The sequence below is a fragment of the Schistocerca cancellata genome, chromosome 11 (assembly GCF_023864275.1).
Source record: "Schistocerca cancellata isolate TAMUIC-IGC-003103 chromosome 11, iqSchCanc2.1, whole genome shotgun sequence".
Taxonomy (NCBI): Eukaryota; Metazoa; Arthropoda; class Insecta; order Orthoptera; family Acrididae; genus Schistocerca; species Schistocerca cancellata.
In genome coordinates, this window is record NC_064636.1 from 30,466,666 (window position 1) to 30,477,613 (window position 10,948).

The following is a 10,948-nucleotide window of genomic DNA, read 5'->3' on the forward strand; positions in this document are numbered from 1 at the left end:
GGATGCACATCAAAATCGAATGAGTAAGTCGATAGACCGACGTGCGCTGGATGCTAGGCGCTTTGTGAAACAAGTTCTTCTCCTCCAAAATATGAATTTGGCGTCCCCCCCTCCCTCCCACATAGAGCTGGGCCCACTGCGCGTGTGTGAATCTGGCAGGTTGGGCGCGGCAGTAAAATTTTTGCCAGTAGCATGTAGCTGCTCGCTGCAACTGCTTACACAGCCGACAGCCACGTTCCTGTAGCCAGAAACGGGAGAAGGTGCTACTCGTACGCCACTCAACTGCGCGTGCGCACGGAGCCCACTCTTAACTGCTAAAATGAATCTAATGTAAACAGTCGTGACGTCACCTCGTCGGAGGCAATTTGTTATGAAGCATTGCATAGACTTCCTAAAGCCTTTGACACATTTTGCTGTTTGCAAACGCTCGTATGAGCACTGTGTTTTGTTGTATATGGCACGTTTCCTTTGCAATTTATGTTTTATTTCCCTTTTTTTCTCATTCACGTTTACTGTTGCAGTATTATTCTGCAGTAGCGGGATACAGCAATATCCTTTGTTAGAGTATCGATTCATACCAGGCAAAATTACAAAAATTTAACTGAAAACTTAAACAACAAAAAATTCCCGGGTTTTTCCCGGATGAAAAATTTCCCGGGTTCATCCCGGATCTCCCGGGTCGTATACACCCTGCTACATGTGAACCCCACCTGTCGACCCAGGGTTTGGAATTATGCATTACGCGATCACCTGTTACGTGTCAGACTTCACGAGTGCACAGGGAGGAACAAGAAAAAGCGGAGCCTCCAACACCGAAGCGGAGGAAGGATAGAAGGTGAACGAAGAAAGGAAAAGGGAACGAAAAACATTGGTGAGACTGCGCTTATGTCAGGTACGGACAATGAGGAACATTCCCGTAAACACTCCAGACATGTTCCCCAAAGGAGGGGACAAGGAACAACAAGAGGACAGACACGCAGAACGGAAGGGAAAAGATGCTGCAAAGGCCGGGGCCCACTGGTAACCAGGCACGAACCCGCTAAAGAGTGGCGAGTTCCACGAGGTGCAACGTAACGGACTACTGAAACTACCGATACCACCAGCTGGCGACGTGTGTGGGGCTGTCAATCAACTTGAAGGAGCAAGTGAACTTTAACTATGTAAACATAAAGTGAAATAATATTTTGTTACAAAACTGTTGTTTTTTTTGGGGAAGGAGACCAGACAGCGAGGTCATCGGTCTTATAGGATTAGGGAAGGATGGGGAAGGAAGTCGGCCGTGCCCTTTTAGAGGAACCATTCTGGCATTTGCCTGGAGTGATTTAGGGAAACCACAGAAAACCTAAATCAGGATGGCCGGACATGGGATTGAACCGTCGTCTTCCCGAATGCGAGTCCAGTGACAAAACTGTTAATATGAGGACAATGAGGTATATTGCCACAGAACTATATTATAAACTCTTAATTTTTCATACTATGTTTTTCATATATGTATACGTGCGATGTGTAAAATATCGATATACAACCGAGGCTGGCAGTACTGCACAGTTTGTAACCTCTGTGAACAGGAGCCGATGGTTGGCGGGTGTAGAGACAATGGGCAGTTGGTGTCGAGACGTCTTCTAATACGCTTGCTTTGAGAAGGTCAAGGATAGAGGGAACGAAATGATGTATTGGAAAAGCTGTTACACTGAAAATTATTGAATATCATCACGATCAGCATTTATAAAATAAAAGTTGGAAGTTTAACTATGTGCCAGTTCTTACGCAGCAGAATACACAAGCTGGACCTCAAATCGATTTAACAAACAGTGGATGGCGAGATTCATCACTCGACGACAACGTGCAACACCGACCAATAAAGGTAACAAAGTTATATTACTCTAAATTCAAATTGTGATGATACCTATCTTTCTCCATGTCTTCAACCCTGTATGTACTCTGTTAGAGTGAACAGCATGACGGGGACTTGTGGTCGACTAGGCACGCCAGGGAGACCACACAGGTTTAAAATGATAATTTGTAGCTTAATATACTGCTACTGATAATAATTAATATTTGTCCCCCAGAGAAATAGGTGCATTACAGAGGGAATTTATGGATCGTGCGAGACGTGTGAGATTTACATTAGTAAAATATCGATGGAAGGAAGCCTCAATTACTTAACAGAAGTGTTAGAGAGGTGCTACTTACAAGGAGATAGGAAAGTAGAACTTTATGCTAACCTGATTTTTGCTTCCACTAACTGTAACACCTCTGCCACAATCTGTGGGCAGCTAGCCACCCCGTCTCACCAATCTTCCATCCTCCACGCATCCAGAGAGTCCTGCGAGATCAGATCAGATTACATTAATTGTTCATTCCGTAGACCCATAAAAGAGGGAATCCTCCTGGGTGTGGAACATGTCAGATAAACACATTACAAAAATGCAATTAGAAAAACTTGAGTTTTATTAATTTTAATGATCCTCACTCAATAAACAGTAAAGTTATGTACATGAATTAAATTTAAACTTCTAATATTTGCAGGTTTAATACGTACATCTGCTTTCATCAAATCCATCATTCAGACATTTGCTAGTTTGTTGGCCATTACAACCAAGTACTGTCAAAAATTAAAATAAATTATTCATTTCAGTGAGCCTCAGTTAAGAACAGTCAGATTATGTACAAGATTTAAAATTAAACTTCCACTATTTGCAGACTTAAGACTTACATCTGCTTTCCATACATCCATCATTCACACAGTAGGTAGTTACTTGACTACTACAAACAAGTACTGTCCAACATTAAAGTATAGTAAATTTTCATTAAAATGCCCTACTGCACTTGTTGAGAAACTCGTGGATAGAATAGGAGGAGTTGGCCACCAAAAGTTCTTTTAAATTATGTTTACGTGGTGCCTTGTCTGAAACTAAACTCTTTATGGTTGCTGGTAACTTACTGAAAATACGCGTTGCTGAATACTGGACTGCTTTCTGGGCAAGAGTAAATGATTTTAAATCTTTGTGTATATTGTTCTTATTCCTAGTATTTATGCTGTGAACTGAGCAGTTGGTTGGAAAAAGTGATGTATTATTTACAACAAACTTCATTAAGGTATAAATATACTGAGAAGCTGTGGTTAATATGCCCAATTCTTTGAATAGGTTTCAACATGATGCTCTTGTATTTACACAACTAATTGCTCTTATTATACACTCCTGTACTCTAAAAATTTTTTTCTCTGTTTGTGGAGTTACCCCAGAATATGATACCATATGACATAATGGAGCGAAAATAAGCAAAATATGCCAATTTTTTATATTTATAACTCCTATGTCTGACATCATTCGCATTGCAAACACAGACTTGTTTAGGCACTTTAGCAGTTTGTTAGTATGTTGCTCTCAACTGAATTTATTATCAAGTTGTAATCCCAAGAATTTTACACTCAACTTCTATTCCCATGTCGTCATTTTATACACACACCAGAAGGAAATCTCTTGGAAGTTCTTAACTGCATAAAGGGGGGTCTTTTCAAAGTTTAATGACAGTGAATTGGCTATGAACCACTTATTAATGTCAGTAAAAATTTGATTAGCTGCCCTTTCTAAATTTATATTTGATTTACTATTTATTGCAATGTTTGTATCATCTGCAAATAAGATAAACTTGGCATCTGGTAATGTAACAGATGGCAGGTCATTGATATACACAAGAAACAATGGTGGACCTAGTATGGAACCTTGGAGAACACCACATGTAATTTCTTACCAGTCAGATGATGTCTGATTGCCTACTGCTGAAGTAATGACGCCCTTTGTTTTCTATTAGTAAGATATGACTGAAACCACTTTGCAGCACTACCAGTGACACCATAATATTTTAATTTACTTAAAAGAATGCTACGATTCACATAGTCAAACGCCTTTGACAGGTCACAGAATATGCCAGTTGCCTCTAATTTGTTGTCCAATGAACTAAGGACATTTTTGCTGTAAGTGTAAATAGCTTTCTCAATATCAGAACCCTTAAGAAACCCAAACTGTGACTGACAGTGTGTTATTTTCGCTAAGGTGCTTAAGTAGTCACTTTAACATAACCTTTTCAAAGTCTTTTGAAAAAGCTGGCAAAAGTGAGATCGGTCAGTAAGTTGACGGCATTTCTTTGTCCACTTTCTTGTGGAGAGGTATAACTTCAGCATATTTAAGCCATTCTGGAATGTTCCTGTGATAAGTGATTGATTACACAAATAACTTAAGATATGACTAAGCTCACATGAACACTCTTATTAACTTTGTTAATATGTTGTTATAACCACTAGAATGCCCTGATTTCAAAGACTTTATGATGGATTCTATTTCTTTGGGTGAAGTAAGTGTCAAATCCCTTTCACTGAGATTGCCTGTGTGCACTGGTCTTATATTCCTTTGCATTATTTACTGAACCTGACAACCCCATGCTATCAGTAACAGAGACAAAATACTTGTTTAGATGGTTTGCAACACAACATGCGTTTGTTACCAGAGTTTCATTTATTTTTTGGGCTATTTGTTCCTCCTCATTTCTGGTTCTACGTGTCTCTGACTTAACTATATCCCATATTGTTTTTATTTTATTGCTGGATGTATTTATCTTCTTCTCATAATGCAGGTGTTTAGATTATGGGATAACCTTCGGTATTTTGCAGTAATTTTTGTAATAAGCTATAATGCTAGTATCAAAGGTGTCCCTATGTATCAGAGTTTGCTTTTTGTCTCACATGATATCTTTATCCCTTGTGTGATCCACAGTAGACTTCTGCTTAATTTGAGTTACCTTCAGGAGAAAATTTTCAAATAAGGTGCTAACTTTATTAATGAATGTTTTGTATTTTCCATTTGTGTCTTGGTTGCTGTAAAAATCCATCAAATTAATTTCTTTGAGCAATCTCTTAAATTTCTCAGTTTTTGGCTGTTTTATTGGCCTTCTGTATTCAGTTCTGATAGATGTTTTACCCTGGCAATTTTCAAAATTTAATGTTACATGTAGCATGTCATGGTCAGATAGCCCATTTACTACAGGTTTTGTAATGTGGCTTAGTTGGCTATAATTGTCTATAAATATATTATCAATAGCAGTCTTAGAACATTTGTATACCTTGTTGGGAAATTTACAGTAGAAATTAAATTGAATGACAATGTAACTGATTTCAGTAACTGTTCACTGACAGTGTTTTTCAGAACACCTATATTAAAATCACCAGCAACCACAAGTTCTTTGCTTTTCAATTTTAGATGAGATAATAAATGTTTAAGATCATTTATAAACAGGTTGAAATTCCATGAAGGTGCTCTGTATATGGCTAAAGGACATATTATGAAATTCTATATCTGTTGTACATGCTTCTAAGTGCTGCTCTAAGCAAAATTTATTAACATCAATATTCTTAAATTTAAAACTTTTTAACAAACGTGGCAACTCCTCCTTTCTCCATCTTTTATCTACAGAAGTAGGAGGCTAACTTAAATTCTGTAAGGTTTAACATATCTATACCAGTGGTCACACGATGTTCAGAGAGGCAGATTGTATCAACAAGGCAATAGGCACTTTCCTAAATATGAGTAAAACCTTTGATACTGTGAATCATATCGTTTTTCTGTGTAAGCTAGAAGAGTACGGGTTGAGAGGACTAGAATTGGAACTACTTACCTCCTATTTGAAAGACAGGAAACAGTGTGTAAAGCTAACTTATCAAAATAATGATCAGCTCCTAACAACCAAATCAAACTTCAAGACACTTCAATGTGGCGTGCCTCAAGGAAGCATACGAGGGCCTTTTGTGGTCCTCGTATATGTAAATAACTTATTTGAACCCCAAAATTGCACGGTTGTAGGCTATGCCGATGCCATATCCTTCATCAGCTGTGGCAGTGATATGCAGTCTGCAGCTAACAGTAGCGAGATCAGTTTCAATACTCTGTCCGCACACCTTACAGCAAAAGAGCATCTTGTAAATAAAGACAAAACGGTAATAATGAAGTTCATCCACAATTATAGTGCTGCCATAACTGATACTGTATTTACATCCCCATTGGGTCTTGCATATGCAAATTCACATAAATTTTTGGGCATCGTTGTTGATGAAAACTTATCATGGAAAGACCATGTAGATAATATTTGCAAGAAAATCAGTAGAAATGTATCTACTGAAACGGGTCTCAGCCTTCTTGGACCATGATACCTTAAGGCAAATATATTTTGGGTTAATTCATCCGCACCTTCAGTATGGTATTGAGATATGGGGCGGGGAATCAGCAGTTCATGTAGATAGACTTCTTAGATTACAAAAAAGGAAGTAAGAATGGTAGCCAAGGTAAAGAAGAGAGAGCCTTGTAGAGACATCTTTAGAAAATATAAAATTCTTACAGTGTACTATATGTTATACTGCAGACAGTCATGTTCGTCAAACAAAATCCTGAATTTAATATGAGAAACAGTAATGTACACAACTATGATACACAGGGAAGGGAAAATTTTCATAGAATTGTGAGCAATAAAAAGGCAACTGCCCACAGCCCACACAGAATGGGAGCAATTTTCTACAATTCACTACCCTGTGAACTCAAGAAAGTAAATCTAAATATGCTAAAGAGTAGACTGAAGCAATTATTAATAGAGAAGTGTTGTTACTCTATAGAGGACTAAGTTGTAGTGCCATCTTGGAAAACGGTGTATATAGACCATGTCTCCGATCTATCAGTGGTATGAAAGAATGTAATTATACATTGTATTATGCATACGGTACTGTTATAAATATTAGCTAAATTGTGTTACATTATAGAAGAATCTACTTGTCATGCCCTTTTGAAAGATAATGTGTACAGACATGTGTCTGATCCATATGTCGTTATGAAAGAATGTAAATATTTTACTGTATATGTGTAATGTAATTTAAATTTTCCTGACAATGTCCGAAAACTGTTATATGGACAGAAAAAAAAATAAATAAATAAATAAATAAAAAACTGGGTTTGATGACTAATTCATCAATGCACATAAGTAGTTCATTAATTTTACTTCTAAGCCCCCAAATATTTTGATGCACTAAAGGTAGTTGGCATTTCATATTTACTGAGACGAAATTGGGTGGAAATAAAATTTCTGCCGTTTGCTGTAAATTTTTAACCTACAGCTGTGTTCACTGATCCAATGTGCCAGGATTATGCTGTTTGATTTCTTTATCAAACTGAAGGTTTGTTTCAATCTTAACTTCTCCAGTGCCAGTTCCTGTACCAATCTGTCTTTACGAGGCTCCTTTAGGAGATGGGGGTCATATTTGTCTGCAGCTGCCAATAGTTGTACGACAGATACGTAACGGACAAGGTGGTTCACAGCGGTGGTCTCTATGTCCAGTATGTGGACACAGTCGCTGGCAGTTTCTGCTGTGTCGTGCCACACCAGCACAGCTGTGACAGCAGGGTTTCTGGCAGCCAGTGTCACACCGTGTGCCTCTACCCTGCCATCCCCGGTACACAGCACTGACATCGGCACCTGTGCCCCACGCGAGGAGCTCCGACACCACACCGATCGAGTTCCCTTTCCTCTCGGCCACACTCGGGCACCTGAAATTAGAAGGGGAAAAGAAAAAGAAAAACACATTAAAAGCTGCCCAACTTCCGATACAGTCAGTTCACACTACTCGGTACAGCCACCGACTTTATTTACGACGATTACACTTCAATTTTACCTGCAGCACATATGATATTCTTCGTACGAGTAAAATTAAAGTCACAAAGCATATTATACAGGTCCCAATGATTCTGGAGCTAGATGACAATCCACTGTAAAGTCCACTGTCACCACAAATCTAAAAATCCTCCAGTTGTACAAGAAAGGTAAATGTACATACCACATTCAACATGTGTAATTCTCCGGCATAAGGCACAAGCAGTTCACAATGTTATTAAACAAGAAATGGAAATAGCAAAGCAAATAAAACTGACACAAAGAAAACAGCTCGGCCAAAAACAGTGAAAATTCAAATGACTGGCCAAAAAAGACACGATTACTTCAATATGGTGGCAAGCAATGGACCCAGTAACAAACTGACATTTGCAGATGTGTTGATGCACTAGTTTTACTTTTGACACAGGGCATGCACTGTCAACAGTTAATCTCAAAATGACATTGAGCAACTAAAGTACTGCAATTCTGACGGTCGTAATGGGGTTCGTAGCAGATTTAAAATGTTGTGCAGGTTGCTAGGACTAATGTTAAGGTGTGTCCAGTATGACTGTAGGCATAAGTAACAGGCCATAGTATCATGTAATGACAGCCACCTATAAACCTTTTGAAAAGATTGTTTGAGAACGGCCTGTGATAGAACACACACACTGTTTCACCGAGCAGAAACTTAACTGTCTGGCTCTCGCACAGCATTCTTCACACCCATTCGTAATGGGTCGACACAGAAAATAAATGTTACATTAACAACTTATCGTATTTCGTGTAAATCAATATGTCAAGAAATTAAGAATCAGAAACAGGGTCCCCAACATTCCTTGTGAGCTAAGCAAGTCTATTTTATGGTAACAGCATTGCAGGTCTACACTGATCTGGAGTCTGCACAACCTTGCGAAGCACTTTTGTACAGGCTGTTCCAAACTTAGATACATCTCTGTTCCCATCACATTTACTCCGTAACGCTGTTTGTTACCAGTGACAGTAAGTTTCTGCTTAATAATGATGGTCGAAATCACAGTGCAAGACAATTTCCACGGAGGCTGTGCCTGTTTCTAATGTTCACAGTGCAGTTATGTACTGTACAGAAAGACCTCAGACACACTCCCATCACACATAAAGCAATGTGGAACCCCTACCGGTTCAGACGAACGCCAGATACGTGCCTCGTCACTCTTCACACAAATTACCCAATTATCTAGAGTCGGGGACTGGAAAGTTCTGTTAGCTGCACGGCAAGTAGCAGTGTTCACTGTAAACCTTCTCAACCAGTAACAACATATTGTGGAAAGGACTGTTTACTAATACAGGTACATACTTACTTCAGTGAATACCACTGTAATGAAGTAAATACTAAGCCGCCAACAGCACATAAACAGCTGCTATTTAACGGAAGTGAGCAGACAACAGTAGCAGCTTTCTGTCCAGTTCACTCATTCAAATTTAGTCGGCATACTGCGAACAGTGAGTGTTACCCGCCAGGATAGCCGAGCGCGCTAACGCGCTGCTTCCTGGGCTCGGGAAGGCGCGCCGGCCCCGGATCGAATCCGTCCGGTGGATTGACGACGACGGCCGGTGTGCCGGCCAGCCCTCCTAGGTGAATACTGGGCTGGTCCCCACGTCCCGCCTCAGTTACACGACCCGCAAACATTTGAAACATTCACACTGTTTCACGATTTACACTAGAAGCAGACAGCTGGGGTGCACTAATTCCGTCTCGGGCGGTACAATAGATGGGGGGGGGGGGGGGGCAAACCAGATTTGCAAACATGTTTTGTACGAACAAGAGCAAGCAGTAATCAGATTGAAAATTTTTGGTATAGACACACAGTTAATACTTGATACAGGGTCCATGACTAATTTAATGTCTGAAGCATTTTTTACTGAATTAAAAAGACGGAATAAATTTCCTGTTCTGCCAGAGCAAACGTCAAGTACAAACCGCTACGGGTGGCAAAATCAAATTAGTAAAACACCAAGCTCTTATCACCGTGAATATTGAACAATTTTCTGTGCAGAGTACTTTTTTAATAGCAGACAAACTAATAGTCAACTGCTTGATAGGTATGGACACATTTAGAACCTACAAAACTCAAATAGACATATGTAATGGTAAGTGCCATTTCTTTGTGAAGAACCACAAATTTTCTATCAGCCTGATTACCACACTGGAGAGGTAGGACAACGTAAACCCAGAACCCCAGGTCACTGTACGGTATTCGCATCCCACCTCGTATTTTGTCAACAAATGTGTTAACAAACACGAGACTGACACTGAAGTTAACCAGGAATTAGTAGAACAAAAACTGAATGAATCAAATATTCTACAAGGGCATTTCGAAAAGTAAAGATACAATGGCTCGCAGTCCTTAAATAAAACATTTATTTAGAAAACGTCAGTTACATCTTATTAACTTTGTTATTTTTCGACATAATCACCCCCGTTAGCCAAACATTTGTTAAGTCGGTGTACAAGCTTTTGTATCCCACAGTCATAGAAGGTCGCCCCCTGTCACTTCATATTCTATCTCTTCATCGTCGTGGAATTATTTTCCACCAAGATGTGCCTTCAGGTAACGGAAGGCACGAAAGTCGGTGGGCGCAAGGTCCGGGCTGTATGGTGGATGGTCCAATGCCCAATTTGAATTCTTCGAGTAGAGCTTTGGTTACGAGCGCTGTGTGAAGCAGAGCATTGTCACGAAGCGAGCGGACTCCACTTGTCAGCATTCCCCTGAGTTTGTTTTGAATTGCCCTTCGAAGACGTTTCAAAGTCTGGCAATATTCAGCAGCATTAATTGTCGTTCCGGGAGGCATAAATTCCAATAGAAGAATACCTTGTCTGTCCCAAAAAACAAAAGCCATGATTTTCTTCGCTGAAATCAAACGTTTTGTATTTCTTGGATTTTGGCGAATTAGAATGGCGCCATTGCATTGATCGTTGCTTGGATTCAGGTGTATGGTGATAAACCCATGTCTCGTCAACTGTCAATGTGATCAAGGAATTCGTCACCTGCTTCAGCATAGTAAGTCGAGTGCAAAGCCCAGCCTTTTCTTTTTGTGTTCTTCCGTTAACAGTTTTGGAACCCAGCGCGCACACAATTTCCTTTACCCTAACTTGACAGTCACGTCATCATAAGGAGTTGTCATTGACATGTCCGGTATGATCTGAAGCAAATCTTTCAATGTGAGACGTGTATTCGCAAGAATTGCTTCTCCCATTCTCCGAAGAAGGGCATCAGAGATC